Source organism: Rousettus aegyptiacus, unplaced genomic scaffold (genome assembly GCF_014176215.1).
Source record: "Rousettus aegyptiacus isolate mRouAeg1 unplaced genomic scaffold, mRouAeg1.p scaffold_m13_p_10, whole genome shotgun sequence".
Lineage (NCBI taxonomy): Eukaryota > Metazoa > Chordata > Mammalia > Chiroptera > Pteropodidae > Rousettus > Rousettus aegyptiacus.
In genome coordinates this window covers 44,765,766-44,786,984 of record NW_023416285.1, presented here as the reverse complement: position 1 = coordinate 44,786,984, position 21,219 = coordinate 44,765,766, and the positions used below count along the sequence as shown (strand labels likewise).

At 38.1% G+C, this 21,219-nt stretch overlaps 1 pseudogene; it reads left to right on the top strand.

The window, feature by feature from the left end:
• The first annotated feature begins 1,412 nt into the window (after positions 1 to 1,412).
• On the top strand, positions 1,413 to 1,531 carry LOC118608984 (annotated as a pseudogene).
• Positions 1,532 to 21,219: the final 19,688 nt, after the last annotated feature.

Sequence of the window (21,219 nt, the reverse complement as noted above, 5' to 3'; positions counted from 1 at the left end):
CAAATTAACTGAACTCAAAGAGAAGTTCATTGAAACCTCTGATTTATATAGCCAGTCAGAAGTAACAGTAACTACCTAGACTTGCAACTGGCCTCCGAAGTCCAAGAAGGAGGTACTTGGAACCCCCCATCTATAGGTGATTGTTCATAAGCACATGTGACAACCTGAGCTTTCAATTGACATCTGAAAGTGGGGGATGGGGCACTTCTGTAAGACTTTGTCCTTAAATTGTGGAATCTATACTATTTCCAGATAGATAGTGTCAGAATTACAACGAATTGTGGGACACCTAGCTTGGTGGGGTGAGGGCACCCCATTCCCCGTTAACATTAGGATCAGGAACCCAAGATACAATTTTTAGAGAAAATATAGAGCAACTAGAACTCTCACACACTGCTGGCAAGAATGTAAAAATGGTAAAACCACTACAGAAATCAGTTTATTACTTTTTAAAAGTTAAACCTAAACCTAAACCCAGCTATTCTACTCCTAAGTATTTACTGAAGAGAAATTGAAATATATGTTCACACAGACATTTGTACACAAATGTTTACAGCAGGAAGGGGAACTATTGATATGGAGGAAGTGCAAAGGGGCTTTGGATGCTGGTGTTCTGTTTTGTGACCTGGGTGGGGATTCATGGGCGTGTCTACTTTGTGATAACTCTTTGGACTACGTGCTTATAATTTGTTCACTTTTCCGTATATATGTTATAAAATAGTAAAAATGTTCAAGCCTATAAAAGCAAATATCCCCAAAAACCACTAAATCAAAATATTTATTGCTCCTATAAGTATATAATTCAAAAATGTGAAGTATATAAGGACATAATTTGAAAATATAGAGTAAAAATCTTCTTTTCCCAATTGAATGACAAAGTGCATCTGTTTCATTATTGTAAAGCATGTCCAACTATAATAGCAAAAACAAAAACAAAACAAAAACAAAACAAAACAAATACTTCTAATATTTGAAGTAACTGAAAGACAGTGATGAAACCAGGAGACACAATAAATATCTTGCACATAGTTTAAGAAGTTAGTTGCAAAAGAAATAGTTGTTAGTCGAAACATAAATGACATGGAAAGGTAGAAGTCTTATTTATTGATATTTAATTATATCCTCCAATGTTCAAAAAGGATTTAAAGTGACTTACAGGGAAGAATAAAGATACATAAGAAATAATTCATGAAACAAAAGAAAAGAGGAAGGCAATGTCACTAAACAAAAAATTGGAAATAAACATGCCTCCTATACAACTGCCAAAATTGTTTCCAATTCAGATTCTTCCTGAGTCCCACTCTCATATATCCTGTAGCTTACTGGGCCTGAATTATATTTGTGCTTCAATTTAAAGTGCTTCAGCATAGAGAGTGTTATATACATATGTTTGTATCAGAAATTTTAAGTTGTTCTACAGCCATGCCACTCTGAACAAGCCCTATCCCATTTGATCTCGGAAGCTAAGCAGGGTCAGGCCTGGTTAGTACTTGGATGGGAGGCCACTTAGGAAGACCAGGTGCTATAGGTATAAAAAAAAATTTTTTTTTTAATTTTTTAAAAATAAGGGATTGTAAGCTGACAAGTTCCTTGCAATCTGTGAGGTCAACCAAGGGTTGCCTTGCCTACAAAAATAAATAAATAAATAAATGTAGAAACTATAAAAAAAAAATTTTTTTTTAATTTCAAGTTGCAACTTAGGTATTATCAATTAACCTAATCAGGAATCCATAGCCTAGGGTGTAGCTAGCGCACTAATCAAGAAGCCCAACTCCAGCTGCACCTATCCTGTTATCTTTATCTTTGATCAATACCAGAGGTGTACTAATTATCATAATGATATGAAATATGGATTTTCACTGGTAAAATGAATAACCCAGAGGATATTAGAAATGAGCTTTCGATGGAGTAATAAGTAATATTTCCCTGATGTTTACCAAATAAAATACTTTTAAGACATGTTCCTCCCTCACCAGAACAGAGTATAAGAAGGCAACGGCGCCCACACTCTGAACCTTTACAGATAATGCTTGAGATTTGATACCTAAACAGTCCTCTGTTCAGCCACCAGGACTCAGGACTCTAATTGCCTCATGCCTCTGCCACAGGTGAACCTTTTATGAAGACGTCATTGTGACAGCTGATAGGACACTGGTACTAAGTCTCTATTAACCTTACAAAATTAAGTGGGCACAACATACTCCGTGCCCACTTGCGAATACCATTCTTATTTTAAATAGAAAACTCTGCATGTATGGCAGAAATTGATCTAACCTGCAGTCAAAATAACCTGATACCAGTCTGTAGGAGGCTAGCAGACCCTCATCCACCTTAGCTTTTAAGTCCTTACTCCTATCAACCTAGAAGAACCTAATAGTTATACAAAACCGAACTGGCCTGGGTCAGCTCACGGTCTGCAACTGATGTCCTCTCAAATGCAGAAAACCAAAACGAAACTCAAGCTACCCCACCTCCAGCATGATATTCCTTCTGCTTTCTTTTTTTCCTAAATTAAGAGGACTACCATTTATCTTGTCGCCCAAGCCAAAATCTGCTGTCTTCTGAACTTCATCTCTGCCTCACTCAATATAATTTCCTATAAGCTCTAAGTTGTTGTTTTTTTAATATATTAAGTAATTTACTTTTTTTTTAAACTCCCGTAAATGAAGTTTAAATTGAACTTGGGAAGCGGTTACCTCCCAAACATACACAGAAACTTAGGGGAATCTCTGCTGGATTTCTTGTTCTATTTCAACTCTTTTAAAATAAAAATGTATATAGATTGAAATCTATGATAAATAAGTAATTCTTTAAATATACCTGAAATTGACACATAGGAATTATATATATTTAAAGTGTACAACTTGATGTTTTGAGAGCAAAACACTGTATACATTGTGAAATCACCACAATCAAGCTGATTAATGTATCCATTCCCATAATCTCATATAATTACCATTTTCTTCCTTTTTTTCTTTCTTCCTTTCTTCCTTAGTTCCTTTCCTTTCTTTTTTTTTGGGGGGGGGCAGTGGGGGAATAGAACACATAAGATCTACCTTCTCAACAAACTTCAAGGACACAGTTAAGTATTGTTAACTGTAGTCACTATGTTGCTCTAATGAAACAACACCTCTCAGCTGTTAGAATTACTTTATCAAAAAGACAAACGAAGGCAGGTATTGGCAAGGTTATAGAGGAAAGGGAACCCTCATACGCTGTTTGTGGGAATGTAAATTGGTACAGCCACTATGGAAAACAATATGGAGGCTCCTCGAAAAATTAAAAATATAATTTCCATATGCAATCCCACTTCTGGCTATACATCTGAAGGAAATGAAAAGGATCTCAAAGAGATAATATACATTCCCATGTTCATTGTAGCCAAGATATGGAAACAACCTAAATATCACTCAATGAAGGAATGAATAAAGAAAATGTAGTGTATATATAACAATGAGATGTTATTCAGCCCTTAAAAAGAAGAAAATCCTGCCATTTGTAACAACATGGATGAACCATGAAGATATTATGCTAAGTGAAATAAGGCAGACACAGAAAGACAAATATTGCATGATCTCATTTATACGTGGAATCTAAAACAGTCAAACTCATAGAAGCAGAGAGTAGAATGGAGGTTGCCAGGGGCGAGGGAAAGAGGAAAATGGGAGGTGTTGGTCAAAGAGTACAAAGTTTCAGTTGTGCAAGATGAATGAATCCTAGAGATGTGGTGTATTCTCAACCTTTCAATTGCAATCATAGCTAAAAAACCATCATTTTTCAAACTCATAGCTAGAAGATATAGTATCCCAGACAGTACATTCTAAAGGCCAAACAATCACAAATGATTTGAAATTACCATGACTTTTCTATTTCCAAATTTTCCATTTCTAGAAAAATATAAATTTGACAGAATTCAGTAAAAAAGAAACTAATATGTGGGAAATAAAAAGAGTAAAGCAAACCTACTGAAAAGGTCTAATGGGCTTGGTTTTTCAGATTCGGTCTTATTTTGCAGCTGGAACAGGATCTTAAACACATTCCTGATAGTGTTTATTATTCATATAATTAAATGACAATAAAACCTTTCTATGTGTTTTCCTTTTCAGCCTCTATGGTGTGAAATAAACATGAAGCTGTCAAAGAGAATAAACTAAGACAGGCTAAACTAATTTGCCACTGATGATAGTCATTATAAACAATCTGAATACTGTTCCGCCTCACCGGGATTTAAGTAATCTGCCAAAAAGTCACTATATTCTAAAATCTACATATGGAATCATGGAGAAAGAGGAAGAAATGAAGGTATGGTTAGTGAAGTTAACAGAAATATCCTCATTACTGAGATCAAATCAAAAGAGCCACTTTGGGATTCATTTTTTGACACTCTTCTCTCCCTCCTTCAAATGCCATCCCCATGTAAACAACTATTGCAACCCCGTTCCTTCCTCAATATTTAGGAATATTGCTCAGTATCTTTAGAAAATTGTCTCTTTTCAGGACCAGCTAGAAGCACAATTATTAAATAGGATGGGCTTAACTTTCACTTTGAAAATGAGAATACCTGTCTACGGCCATGAACAAGTCCAATGTCGTCTGATCTCGGAAGTTAAGCAGGGTCGGGCCTGGTTAGTACTTGGATGGGAGACCACCTAGGAAGATCAAGTGCTGTAGGTATAAAAAATAAAAATTAAGGGATTGTAAGCTGACAAGATCCTTGCAATCTGTGAGGTCAACCAAGGGTTGCCTCATCCCCAAAAAATTAAAATAAATAAAATAAATAAAAATGAAAGTACCCATTGCCAAAAAATCCTGATGAGAATGTTAAATTCTTTTGAAAATAAAATTATTAATTATATTCCATTTCTGAGACTATATGCTAGTATACTCATCCTAAAGATGGAAAAAGCTTTATGCATAAAGATGTTCATTATGGTATTATTATTTTAAATAATAACACCATAACTTTAAAATGTTCTGTTGTTAAGTTAATTGAAAAACTATCAGGTTATAAAATTGCACACGTAATATGTTCTCACTTACTCTGAATCATGCAAAACTATGGTAAAGGGCCAAAGATATCCAAGACAATTTTGAAGATGGTAGAGCAAAAGGAAATTTTTACTCTTCTAGATATCAAGGCTTACTAATGTTAAGCTGTAACTATTAAAACAATGAGTGTTAGAGCAGAAAGAAACATCAATGGAATAGAACAGACACTTTATATGTGGCATTTACATATACACACACACACACACATACATATTTTACACATGTATGCACACTGGCACATATATAAACAAAGGTGGTATTATAATTAAACTAAATAATGCTAAGACAGTAGACTCCAAATGAAAAAATATGTATAATTTAGATCCCTACTTCACATTGTATACAAAAACTAAAATCCACATAGATTAAAAGATGTAAAAATAAAAAAGAATCACTATTTGAGGGTAGTATATCAGTTTTTGAGGGTAGGAAATGATTTCTTAAATAAGAGAAAAAGGTAAACCATAAAGAAAAAGATTGACAAATTAAATCACAATAAAATTTAAAACTCCATGTAACAAAAAAATAAAAACATAAGTGAAAAATTAAGCCACAAACTCAGAGAAGACATTTCTTTTTCCCCTAGCTTTATTGAGATATAATTAACATATGACAAGTGTAAACTTAAGGTATACAGGATTTAATATACATAAATTGAGAAATTATTATCACAATAAAGTTAGTTAACATCTCTTATAGTTACCATTTTTGTGTGTGTGCTGATAACTTTTAAAATTTATCCCATTAGCAATTTTCGAGTACACAATACAGTGTTTATTAACTATAGCCACCATGCTGTACATTAGATGTCCAGAACTCACTCATATCATAACAGAAAGTTTGCAGTCTTTGACCACCTTCAATCAATCAAATAGTATCAAACACCTTCACCCATTTCCCCTACCCCATTCCAGCCCCTGGCAACCACAAATCCACTCTGTTTCTATGAATTTAGTTATTTTTCAGATTTCACACATGAATGAAATCATATGGCATTTGTCTTTCTCTGCCTGACTTATTTCACTGAGCATGATGCCCTCAAATTTCACCCATGCTGTCATCAAATGGCAGGATTTCCTTCTTTTTTATGGCTAAATAATATTCCATTATATTACAATATACATGTATATTACATTTTCTTTATCCATTCATCCTCAGTGGACACTTAGGTTGTTTCCATGTCTTGGCTATTATAAAGAACACTGCAATAAAATAGGAGTGCAGATATCTCTTAGAGATAGCGATTTCATTTCCTTTGTATATTTACCTTGAAGTAGAATTGCTGGATCATATGGTAGTACTATTTCTAATTTTCGAGGAACCTCTATATTGTTTTCCATAGTGGCTGTACCAATTTATATTTCTACCAACACTATACAAGGGTTCCCTTTTCTCCACAACCTCATCAGCACTTATTATCTCTTATCTTTTTATGATAGCCATTCTAACAGATGATGATTCATTGAAGAAACTATCTTTTCTTCATTGAGTATTCATGGCTCCTTTGTCAAATATTAGTTAACTATATATGTGTGGGTTTATTTCAGGGTTCTCAATTTTATTCCATTGGTCTATGTGTGTATTTTTATGTCAGTATGATACCATTTTGATTGATATGCTAGAACCATACTGTTTCGATAGCCTAGAGGAGAGTCTAAAATCAGAAATTGTGATGCCTCGAGCTTTGTTGTTCTTTCTCAAGATTGTTTTTGCTATTCAAGGTCTTTTGTGGCTCCATACACATGTTCAGGTGGGGCTACTGGGTGGGCTCCTAGGTGGGACAGGGTTGCTGCTGTGTTCTGTGGGCAGGTGGGGTCACTGGCTGGTTTTTGTAATCACCTCTAAAGGATTGCAGGCTGTGTTCTCCAGAAATGCAGCCATACCACTGGCTGGAGCCCACATTTGAGGAGGACTGCAGGCCACACTCTGAAATCTCTCCTGGCTGCGCCCCAACCAGATGGTGCCATTATCTGGACTCCACTTTCAGGAGAGGCCCCCCAGTGATCCTTGTAAGGTAAGACCCCAGTGAACCTCTCACAAAGCATATCAGAATTCTAGGGAAGCTGAATGTCCATCTTACGTTATCTTTCTCCTACTGGAGAAACCACAAACTGAGCGGGCCTTGGTGCAGCACCGTGCTGGCGGGGGGGGGGCAATGCATTCAAAGCATAATTGTTCCTTTTTCTCTTCTAATGTGGCCTGTCACAGTGTCTATTGTCCAGAGAAATGCTTCAGCCTAGCTCCTGGGTTCTGGGATTTTCACGGTGGTATCTAGTCTATGAACAGTTGCTAATTGGTGTTTTCCTGAAGGGGGAACAAATTCAGGGACTTCTGTGTTACTATTTTAACATTACTAAGATATTTCAATATATATTTGCATCCTAAATATACAAATCAATATGAGAAACCTAAATTGCACAAATAGAAAAAGAACAAAGGCTATTAACAGGCAATTTGTAGAAGAAAAAAATTCAGATGGCTAATAAGCATATGAGAAGATGCTTAACCTCACTAACAACCAAGGAAATGCAAATTAAAACCAGAATAGGATACTATTTCACATTTGAAACTGGCAAGACTAAGAAGCCTAACAATACTGATAGAGATGTTAAAGAAGAAAACTCATGCATAACTAATGTGTTCTAGACCAGGGTTCTAGAAGACAGCTCAACAAGGTTCCATCTTGCTTTCCAAGAAACCAGATTTCTGGAGACAACACCTCCATTTTTGTATTATAAAAGGCTCTTGATAAAGGTGAGCATTTCAAGTCAAGGAGAAAGGGGAGTTAGTACAATTGTACGCTGATGAGAAGGTTAAGATGTCTTCAGGCAAGAGAGCTTTTAGCCTTCCCTATAACCTCACCAGCAATCAACTACCAACACAACCTCCAATTGAACCAGATTTTCCTGTTCCTTTAATGAGACTAATTCTTCTCTCCTAGCCCCTTCTGAACTGACTCCCACAGGTCCAGTCAACTGAGTGAACTAGAAGAATAAGTCTCTCGCCTCCCTTCTGCTATAGAGAAACTAGAATAAAACTTTAATTGAGTCCTTAGCAAGGCAATTATCTCAATGCTTATCTTTAGGTAAATAAGAAGACAACCATGAAGAACCAAAAGGGTCTAGCACCAGACCTTCTGCTTGTTCCCAGAAGACCCCAACAGGGAATAATCTGAAAGAGAGAATGAAGGAAAGGAAACAATATTATTTTGCAGTGGACTGACTTGATGGCTAGAAGCACATCTTACAAATTAAAAAGCAGTTAGGACACCCTCACCCCCACACTACACAGCACACCAGCCACTGCAGGGCACTGGTAGCCTAAGTGGGGAGCCGTGTTCCTTGGTCTCGGTTCCCAGAAACCACTCTCACCCACGTGCACAACTCACCCTCCTGGATGAAGCTGATTTCCCACTTAGCCACACCCTGTACTTGCCGCATCCCAACTCTCATTGTTAGGGACATTGCTGACTAGGCTCCTGGTTTAGGGGTCCCTTCTCCCCTACTCCTCCCTCTAGCTTCCCATGAAGGGGCCTGGGAGGGCTCTCTGGCCGTAAAACGGGTCCCAGCCCCATCTCATTCTGACATGCCCACTCCAGTGTACTGGCAACAGCAGCAGGTGTGGCCAATGGATACAGGGCTGCTTGGCCCCAAGATACTCCCAACCAACCTGTATCTCACCAAATGTGGCTCATACCCACTTTTCTTCCTTCCTCACCTTGTCTAGTCCCTGAACTAGGTTGGACAGCCCTCTTGGGGCACAGGAAAGAAAGCAAGAGGTCTTTGAACCTCTAACCCATCTGCTTCTATAGTAGGCCTCAAGTTTCCCCCTTTTCTCACATGGGCACTACTAAGGAGCTAGCCTTGCCCACTCCCATCCTTCTGTTCCTCCCCACCCCCAAGGTTCTGATTCTGTCTTTTCTGTTCACAAACTACCTCTGGACAGTTGTGCTGTTTTTGTTTAACATTTCGTTCTTAGACACCTATCACTGCTGCTGCTACCAGCACCAAATGTCATCCTCATTGCCTCCTGTTCTGCCCACACTCGCCTTCTCCAAGGTGCTCTTAGGGGAAAGGGCCTGGGGTAAAGCAGGTTGGGTTGCCGACCACCCACCGTAGTCCCAAGGAAGGTGGGGCCCTGCCCCTAGGATGCTGCAGCAGAGTGAGCAGGGGGAGCCTGTGCTGACCCTCGTGAGTGTGGAGGCCAGCTTCTCCCCCTGTTCTGCCAAGGAGAATGTAGCTGTTATTTGTCCCAGCCTAGGCATCCCACCTCTGGTTTCCTATTTTCAGTTACTTAAATGAAAAAAAAAAAATCCTTTTCTGAAAAGAAACAAACAAACAAACAAAGAAGCAGTTAGGGAATTTTTTTTTCTCCTTATCCTTATCCCTAGACTGTACTGTTCCTGGGAATTCACATTTGTCCATAAAAGGTAGTGTGTGGGTGTGTGTGTGTGTGTGTGTGTGGGTGTGGGTGTGTGTGTGTGTGAATTAAGAGAAGAAATAGGTCGTAAGATCTTGAAGAGGACACAAAAGGAGAACCCTTGTCCACTCTGGACTATAGTGTAAGACCTGAGTACCAAAGTCCTCATGTCCATCTAGGCAGACCTATTGTGTTCAGATCCACTATTGCATCTCCCTGGATGGGGTGGCTGCCATTACTTTAGGCCTGACCTCTCGGACTTGGGAAAAGAGATTTCAAGAGGAAAGACAGAACAATGGTTCTTAGGATGTGATCAACCCCTAGAAATAGGTGTGAGGTTTCCCAAAAAGAGCTTGGCGATACTCATGTGAAACAGGAACAATTCTGAGGAAAGGGGTATACCCACAAGAAAGTTCTATCAGATTCCTTGCCTCTTCCAGCTTCTTGTGGCTGTCGACATTCCTTCGTTTGAGACTTTATCACTCCAATCTCTGGCTTCATCTTCACATCACCTTCTCCTCTACATGTATAATATCCTTGGGCTTCTCCCTTATAAGGATACTTGTGACTGTATTTAAGACCCATTTGGATAATCATTATAAGTAACATTAACCTTCTGTGACCATTCTCCAGTTTACTAGAGGTACCCTAGAGTGAAGGATTTCATTTCTTGCCTGTTTTCCCCTTAGATCCTCTAAAAGGTCATATTTATCACACACATTTAAATTTTCAACTCCTATCTGTTAATTTTCTTTAATTGTCCCCCAACTTTTCAACAAAAAAAGTCAAAAATACACACATATAGACCTGTGTGAGTAATAGAGTGGGAACAAGGGAGCATGGTGCAAAGTGGAAGGATGCCTCTTCTACATCAAACCCTCTGCTTGTCCCTATGTAGAGAAGTGGCAGTCAGTCTGTCAATGGCATGTATCTGAGAGATCCAGGGAATGAACAGAGGTCACAGGGTGAATGAGGGTTCATGGTAGAGTTGAAAGCAATGGAGAAAAGCATGTGATGCTAAAGATCATTTTCCAAACTGACATCCCAATAGAGGCTACAAATAAAAATTTCTAATTTCCTATTCTTGGTTTGAGCAAGCTCACCCTTGAAAGGGAGCAAATAAAGATTTTTACCCCAGGACTTAAATGCTTTAACAATAATCTTGTTTCTACCCTCTTTCTCAGTTTTCCCCATACTTCCCTCTCCTTCTTTTCCCACTCTCCTCCCCACAACCCCTTGTCTCCTAGCAACAACAGTTAACTCAGCAAGGCTATCCAAAATCATTGTCTACTTCTGCCTTTCTCACCACTACCATTACAAGCATCACTCAAAACCAAAAGAAAAAAGGAGAAAAGCTTGATCCTACACAATACATGACCACAGAAAAATGACAGATTGAGATATAGTGCATTCTGTGTGCTGTCAGTGGTGATATGGTTATAGTAAATTCATCATCCTGACACATTCATAATACTCTGACACTGCTCTCTTATTACACTCCTTGCTACGGGGTTGCTCCCTAAGCTGTATAGCTCAAGGTGACACATTGCACCAAGCAGAGCAGCATCACTCCTTACCTCTCACCTAAATGTTCTACCACATGCTGGTATGTGGTCACACTGCCCAGGTGAGGGAAATGAAGTGCATGAGGACAAGGGCAAAGGGTGCTGGTACCTGACTGAAATGGAAGCTAAATGCTTTTCTCATCTGGGCTTTTCTGAGGAGTTGCTCCTGAGCAAGGTCATCAGCATCGGCTTTGCAAAAATGATGAATAGGCTGGTCACAGAGGACTCTATTTGAAGCAGAGGAAATTTTCCTGAATGATGCAATTACTAGGAGACAAGGAAGACTTTCACCCCTCAACAATGATGAGTTAATAGTCCACAGTGAGCCAGGAAAATCAGCTGTCAACAGAAACCCAAACATCTTCATCCCTGTTCCTCCATTCTGCAACCTTCCTACCCCTAGCCAAAAAATAAACCAAAGCAAAATAAATCCAGCAGTTTTGAAGTGATGACCACAAGATACTAGTGTCTACTTGTAAATGAGCAAAGCCCATTGTCTTCGTTTGGATTCCCCAGAAGCAGACCCTTGCAATCATTCAAGTCCAAAAAGTTTCTTCAGGAGGCGCAGGAACCGCACCTCCAGTAGGTGAGAGGCAAGTGAGAGAGGAAGGGAAGGACGCCATTAAAGTTATGATGGCTCTGTAGCTACCACTGGGGGTGACTGAAGGTTAATCTCATGGAGAAACTGGGAAACAGTATGAAACACACATCCCACTAGAGAGGCAAGGGAGTGGGGTACTTGTCCTCAAACTCTCTTTGGCCATTGGTTGAGGACTGCTGCCTGGAGGGATGAATTCCTGTGCATTTCTGGTCCAACACTCGTGGCCAGCTTTAGAAAGGCCATTCATTCCAGTCTGCGAGGTACAGGATAGCATTACCTCCACAACAGACCCCTAGGGAACTGCAGATTTAGTTAGTGATATGGTTAACCACTAATATCAAACCTTAAAAGCATGTCACAGAAATAAATCACTGCCAGTACACAAAAAGTGAAGCACTATGCTAAGACTCAATGACCAAAAGAGGGATTTGCTATTGTCATAGGATCGTAGTTCAGGTAGCATGTTGTGCACTTTGGACACTATAGGAAACACTCATAGTGGCTGTACCCATTGGTTTTCATTTTGCACAAGAACAATTGCATAAGTTTTTTCCCATATTGCTCAGGCAGCTCCATTCTCAGTGAGCCAAGTTAGAGAGTGGGCTACAAGGAAAATTGTGAAGGAGACAAGTTCAGTTTAATAGTCTCAGCCTTCTCTCCTGGAGGCCCTTTCTCACCCAAATCCTGTCAAAACTAGCTATCAGGAAAGGTTCTGATCTTAGCCATTTATACCTAAGTATAAGTGTAACTTTCATTCATTCAAAAATATTTAATAATCAACTTATTTTAGGCCTGACACAGTGATGGATGCTGGGAATATAGAAAAGTAACTCATAGTCCCTATCTATACAGTCTGATAAGTACGAGAATTAAGACATACAGATCAGTATTAGATCCTTGGGGAATGGCTGCTAGGAAGTGTTCCTTGAATTAGTGATTCAAAGGCCTTGTCCCTTGTTAAATGTATTTTAAGTTGACATTTGAGTAGCCAGAAAGGATTGGGAATGGAAGGAAGCCCTTTGCCTCAAATTCCTAAATCCCACGTTGTTGCCATGGAGAACGCAGGCATTTGGGCAGTTTCCTATCCCACCTACACACATAGAGCTGGCCTGTCACCACGGCCTGCAGAATGAATTGAAAACTGAGCAGCAAGCAGAATGTGCACATCTGTTCTGAAATCCTGCTGTGCATTAAGGCTGATTTTTAATTTGCTTGCACATTCTAGGGAAATAAAATAGATTTCCTATTGATAGACAAATGTGACAGCTATGCTCAAGTATGTATAAGAGGCTGGTCAATAACTGGGATCATCAGAGCCTGGCGCTGCCCTACTGGGTTACACACGAACACAACTAGGCACAGGATCCCAGACCTTTGGCTTACACACACATACACACATACCACAAACACTGTAATACTCATCCAACAAACACATCTTAATTCAATAGACTTTATGTGTTATTAACAAATATGAGTCCACTCCTTTTCTTTGGTGTAAGTTGCAACATCAGAATTATCTTTCAAAGCAGGGATGAGTAAATTCTTCAAAAGTCAAGATAGTAAACATTTTTAGGCTTTAGAAGGCAGAAAGCAATATTCTCATTTCTTAGGCAGTTCTTCTAATAGAAAGACTAACAGTCTTTTAAATTTCGAATTTAAAAATGTAAAAACCATCCATAGTTCAAAGAGTGGATCTGGCCCTAGGGTCTGTAATTCACTAACCCCTGTTCTAAAAAGATGAAACTACCAGTTTCAACTCTTACATTGCTTTATAAATTTCAATACAAATGAGAAGGTAGTTCCTACCTGACAGACATTCTTACCAAACAGACCAGGAAGTATAATGTAAAATCACTTGCCTATAAGAAACAGTCTGTGAATCCTAATGTGGCCCCAAACCCCAAAACACACCCATTTCCACCTGAAATGACTCATCTACTATTACCTGAAATAGCTTCATTCAAATTTCAGTTTTTGCATTAAATAGATTAATTTTTTTTAAGAAACCACTTAGAGGGACAGTATATTAAGTCACTAAAACTTTAACAATATTTTCTCAAATGACTTTTCTTCACATGGGAATCCTGAACAGCATATGAAAAATGCAAAAACACCAAAAAAAAAAAAAAAAAAACAAGAATAAACAAGGGTGGTCCTCAGAGAAATTTAGACTATTTCCTAATTCTAGATTAATTATTAAAAATAAAAAAAAGATTAGAGATGAGACAGTGTTATTCTGATTCATCTTCATTTTCACCTAGTTTCCTTACTAGAAACAGAATAAGATAATGGTAGTGCCTACAGACTCTGGAGACTGAGTCTAGTGCTTACCAGCTATAAAACCTTGGGTAAGTCATTAAACCTCAGTGAGCCTCAGTTTAATTATATATAAAAAAAATGAGAACAATAACAATATCTACCTTTGGATAAGATCTGACATAAGGATTAAATGACATAAATAAATGAAGAACATTTAGAATAGTACTGGCACACAGAAGATTCTCAGCAAGTGGTAGCAACGACTTTTATAGCAGTTCTCAAATTTTAATGCAAGGAACAAATACAGAATTTGTTAAAAATTCACACTCTTATCCTTAAGGATTTTGACTCAAAAGTTCTTGGGGGTGCCTAGGAATCTGTATATTAATGAGAATGTCAGATTCTGATGTCAGTGATACAGACCATACTTTAAAAAAAAAAATAATATCCTGCAGTATAGTGGTTACCAGGCAGAAAGGGGAGAGGGAGGAAAGGGTAAAGGAGGTCAAATATATGGTGCCAGAAGGAGATTTGATGTTGGGTGGTGAACACACAATGCAATAGATGATGTATTATAGAATTGTGCAATTGAAACCAATATAATTTTGTTAACCAATGTCACACCAATAAACAATACAAATTTTTAAATAAAAATAAATAAAAGTAAAGTTTTAAAATGTCTGTAAAACTAATCAATAGTGTAATAAGTTGGAAGAGTAATTATATGATAGGATGTGGGAAAGGATGTGATTAGCTCAAGGGGACTGCCCAGGTATTGGTTACACAGGTATGTTTACCTTGTCATAATTTATCAAGATACACACATAATTTACATACTTTTATGTAAGTTTTTCTTCAATAAAACAGAAACCAAAAGCAAAAAATAAAATAAAATAAAACTAGTGCCCTATGTCAGTGGTTCTTATCTCTGACTAAATATTAAACTCACTTAGGGAATATTTAACAAATATCAATGCCCAAGCCCCAACTCTCAGAAATTCTGATATAATTGATCTAGGGTAGGGCCCAGCCATCAATGTTTTAGAAGCTTTTCAAATGAGTGTATCCTTCACCAGTGTTCTGAAACCTTACTGCGTATCCCTCTTACCTGGAGGCATGGTTAAAATATCAGAGATTATACCCCACATCTAGAGTTTATGATTTAATGGGTCTAAGGGAGGGCCTGAGAATTTTTTAATTCTCCTCCCCCCTTACTTCCACCCCTGACCTATGCACTTTACCGAGTCCCCTTAAGAACTGAGTCTCTGAAGGTGGGGTATGTCCTCCCATGCGCTCGCCTGCCACACCCAGGGCCTGGCACACCCAGGGCCTGGCACACCCAGGGGGATGGGCCATGGCTATGCTGGGGCTCAAACCCAGGACCTTCTGCGTGTAAAGCAGATGTGCTAACCACTACTCTATGGAACCACCCCGAGAATTTCCATTTCTAGTTTTCAACTAATGCTGATGCTGCTGGCCCATAGAACACTGACCATACTTTGAAAACCACTGACCTGTGGCATCAAACCCCTCTTGTCTTTATTCATCTAGTATGTGTCTATCAGTAAAGAGTTAATGTTCCTCAGACAGTAAAAATCTATAACCCAGGAACTGCATTGTATCTCATTATGGAATACAAGTAGTTCTGACATCAAAACTTTTGGTCAAATTAGCAAACACATTCTTTCACTGAAATGCCCTACACTCTTTAAACATTTCCTGAGTCCCTACAACATACTAGACACTGAGCTGTGTGCAGATCTTGCTTTTAAGAAGTCCTCAAAATAGAGCAGAACTTCTGAGTCTCATAAGTAAAGAAATGATGCATCCATGGTGATTTTTGATTGCAAGATGCCTCTGGATTAATTCTTAGAATGGTTACCCCTTTCTATAAGTGGACACATTATGGGACACTAGAAGAATCTGGAGTTTCTTGGGAAAGAACTATGGTGCTCTCAAAAGAAGGGTGCACTTAAGAAGTGTAAACTTAAGAGATTTTTTTCTTGTGTATTTTTAAGTGTTACCAACACATTTTCCCTAAAGCGTCTGGTTATCTTTTACCAGAGAGATTCCACTGTGACAAACCTAATGACAATCTTTAAGATTACTTTACAGTTATAGCCTGAGATAATAATGATACGGAATAATCCTCAATAGCATCACAAGCATAACCCTTGGATCATCACTCAAAACTGATTTACTCCTACGGACTTTGCTCTGCACATTTTCATTCCCCCATGCCCTTTTTTTTGTTTACATACTTAAATTCTATTGGGAAGAAAGGCCTTGATATTGGATTGCAGAGCCCATGTGAAACATCTAGGCTATTGCATTTGTCAGCTCTCGAGGAAGGTAGAATAATAGAAGTCCATTTGTAAAGCTTTCTATAGCTCACTAGCAAGAATATAAAGTGACAATGTCAACAAAAAAATAAAGAAAGAAGAAAAGTTCTTATGAAGTTACATTCACTATGAATTTTCCTACATGTCTAAAGACTTTTCTATAAAATAGAAAGCTTTGGCTTAGTGTCAGTTAATACTATGGCAATAAAACATCACCTATTGTATTCGATGGCTACACTCTTACTTAGTTTTAGAGAAATGAGTTTTAGAGAAACTACTTTATACCTCTCATTTCACTATCTTTTATAACAGAATTAATGCTATAAGAAATTCTATGTAACCTGTCCCAAACCTTATGAAATAATTGGTATCTCAGGCAGACCTAAATCCAAAAATATGTAAAGATTATAACACTATGATCAAATGGAGTTTGTCTCAGAAATGAAAGGTTTAACATTAGAAAACCAATCAATGCAATTCACTGTTAACAGAAAAAAACAAATACAATATGATCATCTCATAAAATGCAGAAAAAGCATATGACAAAAATCAAAATCAATTAATATTACAAACTGTCAGCAAACTAGGAATAGAATGGGACTTCTTCAACTGATATATGAAAAACCTATCGTTAACAAACTTAATGGTGAAAGATTGAATACTTTTTCCTCCTAAAATCAGAAACAAGGATTCCTATTCTTATCACTCTTATCCAAGATTTTGCTAAAAGTCCTAGCCAATGCAAACAATAAAGAAAAAGAAACAAAGGAGAAAAAAATAACATAGGTGATAGAGGCTCTGTTCATCCCTCTGGTGACCAAATCAAAGTTGTGACAAAAACAAGGAGCAGCAGCAAGGAAAAATTGCCCGGAATTTAGAAGAACAACCCATACAACTAGGGAGAAGTCCAAGAAAGCACTCTGCAATCGCAGAAGGTAGAACAGGGAGAGGATGCGGGGCTGCCCTGGTCTATAGTGGCTGATTTAGACAGAGGCTGCAGCAGTGGCGGACACCTTTTAAAGGGGCCCACGTCGGAGCGCATTTTTGCAGTGACAGACCTGCTTGCTCTGAACACCAGTGCCAATTTAGCTGCGCACAGGTGGCACCAGGGACTTACAGGGAGACATTGTTGGAGTGAGGACGGAAGTGAGACTCACTCTGTACAGAAGTGCCGGCGGTATCCATTATTCTCTGTTGAGCTCTCCCCACTCCCAGTGAGTGGACACAGTGCCATCATTGCCATGAGGTCATCAGACTGGATAACAGAGGTCACTCAGCCCAGAGGATTCCCTAAAACCCCGCCTCTCCCAACTCGTGACTCCACCCAAGCCACATCTAGGGGTATCCTCAGTGAATTAGGTGCTCCTTGCTAAGACTCGCACTGGTGGACCTTGGTTTCTGGTGTGGCCTTTTGAGGCAACTATAAGCACAGCATCTGCGGAATTTTAATAGGTGGTCCCAGAGGGGCAGAGGCTTGGGCTAAGTTTGGCCTGCAGCTGAACTCTTCTCAGCACTGTGCCACTGGACACTTACTTCACAAATCCACACTAATAAGACTGGGAGACTTAGGAGCTTTGCTTAGTACATAGAAAAAGTCATGGAAAGACAGCCAAAATGGGAAGACAAACAAGCAGAAACCATATGAGAGAACAGAACAGACACCCAGATACAATGGAGTCAAGTACTCTAACAGATGCAGAGTTCAAAACACAGGTTATAAAAATGCTCAATGAACTTTCAGGAAGTGTAGATAAATTCAGTGAGAACTTCAACAAAGAGATAAAAAGCATAAAAATGGAAATGGAAATTATAAAAAGAAACCAGTTAGAAATGAAGAACACATTACCTGAGATGAGAGGTATATTAAATGGAATAAACAAAGGAATAAACAAAGTAAATAAAGAAGAGGATCAAATGCCTTATCTAGAGGACAGGAAAGCCAATCAGGACACTCAATCAGAATGGCAACAGATGAGATGCCAAAACTATAAAAATAATTTAAGGAGAATATGGGACAATATTAAGGTTCCAAATATTCGTCTGATCGGCATAACTGAAGAAAATCAAGATGGTGAACAGCCATTTGAAGAAATAATGATGTAAAACTTTCCTAACCTAGTGAAGGAAATGGACATAAAACCCCAGGAAGCTCAGAGAATTGCGAAAATCAGGGCTCCAAAGAGGCCCACACCAAGACACATCATAATTAAAATGCCAAAGGTTAAATACAAAGAAAGAATATTAAAAGCAGCAAGAGAAAAACAAATAGTTACTTATAAGAAAACACCCATAAGACTGGCAGCTGATTTCTCAAAAGAAACTATGCAGGACAGAAGGGCTCGGCAAAAAATATTTGACAGGATGAAGACCCAAGATCTACAAACAAGAATCCTTTTATCCAGCAGAGCTATCATTTATAATTGAAGGACAGATAAAGAGTTTCCCAGATAAAAATAAGTCAAAGGAATGTATTATCACCAAGCCAGTATTACAGGAAATGTTGGAGAGACTTCTTTAAGAAGAAAAAAACACAAAAGTCTCACTTTAGATTAAAAGATGCACACAGACTAAAAGGAAGGGGATGAAAAAACATTGCTTTGATGGAGCTAGAAGGTATTTAAGTCAGAGAAAGAGAAACACTATATGATTTCACTTATATGTAGAATCTAAGGAATAAAAAGAACAAGCTAATCAAAAACAGATTCACAAATATAGTGGACAATTTGTTGTCGGACAGATGGGAGGGGGGTTTGGGAGGCTGGGAGAATGGGGGTGAAGGGCTAAAAAAGTACAAATTAGTAGCTGATGGATGGTCATGAGGATGGGGAGCACAGCATAGGGAATGCAGCTAGCATTAATACGTTGTCTAGGTGGAGGGTCAGGGGAGGGAGGGTGCAATTGGGGGGATCGTTTTATGAACTATATAGATGTCTAACCAATGTACTGTATACTTGAAACTAAATTTAAAAATAAAAATTAATTTTTAAAAAAGGAAAGGCATACAAATTAGAAAAATCTAAAATTGTCTTTATCAGTAGACATGATATGCTCATGTCGTAGAAAATCCTAAGGAATCTAGATGAAAGCTATGAGAAATAATAAGTGAATTTAAAAAGGTAATAGGAAACAAGGACAAAACTCGAAAATCTATTTCTATATTCTAAAGAAAAGCAATTCAAATTTAAACTAAAAAACACCACCACTTATAACAGAATTAAAAAATATTAAATACTTAGGGACAAAATTTTTTTTAATGGGCCCAAGTTCCCACAATGGAAACAGTAAAACATTACTGAGAAAAAATAAAGACCTAAATAAATAGAGATATATAACTTATATTCATGGTCAGGAGACTTGCTGTTGATAAGCGGTCAATTCTCACCAAATTAGTCCATAGATCCTTCATAATATCAATCAAAATCCCAGTAGAATTCACTGTTGAAATTGACAGAATGATTCTAAAATGTTTATGGTAATATAAAGAACCTAGAATAGCCAAATAATTTGCAAAAGAAGAACAAGGGACCCACATTGCCTGATTTCTAGACAATATAATGCTACAGTAATCAAAAGAGAGGGTTACTGGGATAAAAGTAAACATATAGGTCAAACAAACAGAATAAAGAGTGCAGAAAAACACCCATCCATATGTGGTCAATCGATGTTCAATAACAAATAGAACTACTGGATATTCACATGAGAAAAAAGTAAACCTCAATCCTTACCTCACTATTCATAAAAAATTAATTTCAACTGGATCATAAACCTGAAAATAAAAACTAAACTATATAACAACAACAACAACAAAAAAAAAAACGAGCCAATAAAAAAATGGGTAGAGGACATACAAATGGCCAATAAATATGTGAAAAGATACTCAACATTGCTAGCTATTAGAGAAATGCAAATCAAAACCACAATGAGATACTATCTCACACCCGTTAGAATAGCTATAATCAACAGAACAAGTAATAATAAATGTTGGAGATGATGCAGAGAAAAAGGAACCCTCACACACTGCTGGTGGGACTGTAAATTGGTACAGCCACTATGGAAAACAATATGGAGGTTCCTCAAAAAACTAAGAATTGATCTACCATATGATCCAGCAATCCCTCTACTGGGTATTTACCCCAAAGACTTGAAAACTCATATCTGCAAAGGTATTTGCACACTGATGTTCATAGCAGCACTATGCACAGTGGCCAGGACATGGAAGCAACCCAAGTGTCCTATGATAGATGATTGGCTAAGAAGCTATGGTACATATATACATGGAATATTACTCAGCCATAAGAAGAGATGGAATACTACTATTTGCGACAACCTGGATAGACCTCAAGATAATCATGCTAAGCAAAATAAGCCAGACAGAAAAGGTTAAAATTCACATGAAATCACTTATATGTGGGATATAAACCTAAAAGCAACAAATGAACAGGACAGAGACTCAGGGACATGGACAATGGACTAGTCATTACCACAGGGTATGGGGTATGAGAGGAGGGAAGAGGTAGACAGGGTAAAGGGGACCAAATATAGGAGGGCTGGGAGAGAGTGAAGTGGGTAAAAGGGATCAAATGTATGGTAGCTGAAGGAAACTGGTCTCTGGGTGGTAATCACACAGTAGAATATAGAGATGTCAAATTATAATGTACACCTGAAAATTATATAATTGTATTAACCCATGTTACCCCAATAAACTTAAAAAAAATAAACTGCAAATCTTCTAGAAGAAAATATTCACAGTATATTTATCTGACACAGAGTATTTATGCCAAGCTGACCCTGCCTGGTCATTTCCTGCTGGAACGAGTTCAGTCCTGACTGCCCTTCTCCCACCGCTAGGGCTCTCCAGCTCACATCTGTTGATTCATGCTTTGCCAACCAATTAATGTTCTTCCTTATCTTTGTAGCTGTATAGTAATAACAAGACTGTATAAAACTGACTGTTAAGTTAAAATCGGGGCTCAGCCTTTGGGTA